The following is a 562-nucleotide window of genomic DNA, read 5'->3' on the forward strand; positions in this document are numbered from 1 at the left end:
TGACCCGTAGAAATGTAAATGTTGTTGTGCATTCGACTCGGCATGAGCCAAGGACTCAGAGGAAAATACATTTTGTTTTTAGTTCTTACGGTTCAAAAGTTATTAGCATAAACATGAGTGCAACTTTGAGCTGTTGGTGGCGCTAGAGGGCTTGAGTTAAAGACTCCAAACTTGCTGTGGTTAATGTTCGGACTGTCCTCTATCTGTGAGCCAAATTTCATAACTTTCCCACAAGCGCTTCTATGGGCTGCCATAGCGGAAGAAGGGCGAAGAAGAAGAATAAGAACACGCCTTCAGTGCTTGGCCACTAATAACAAAAGCCATACACTTAAGAAGCTACAGCAGAAGTGTTCTCAGGTCAGTGGGGTTGAGTGTGGTTCACTCACATCTGTCTCTTGATGTAGTCCTTCAGCAGGTCCTGGTCCACAGCGTACAGCTCAGCGCTGCTCATGTTGTCATAGTAGTAGGTCATTGTGCTGTTGAACTTCTGACCGTGAGCACCATCCTTCCCGTCACTGCCTTTATAGCCATAGTAGTCATAATGACCTGATGAGACCAGAAC

General features: G+C 45.6%; 1 protein-coding gene across 1 annotated transcript in view; it reads right to left on the reverse strand.

Moving 5' to 3' along the window:
• The window catches only part of LOC107571607 (la-related protein 1-like), a 30113-nt gene that overhangs the window by 12461 nt on the left and 17090 nt on the right, over positions 1 to 562 (reverse strand). The gene's annotated exons all lie outside the window — the stretch shown is intronic.

The sequence above is a fragment of the Sinocyclocheilus grahami genome, unplaced genomic scaffold, assembly GCF_001515645.1.
Source record: "Sinocyclocheilus grahami isolate Dianchi unplaced genomic scaffold, SAMN03320097.WGS_v1.1 scaffold1621.1, whole genome shotgun sequence".
Taxonomy (NCBI): Eukaryota; Metazoa; Chordata; class Actinopteri; order Cypriniformes; family Cyprinidae; genus Sinocyclocheilus; species Sinocyclocheilus grahami.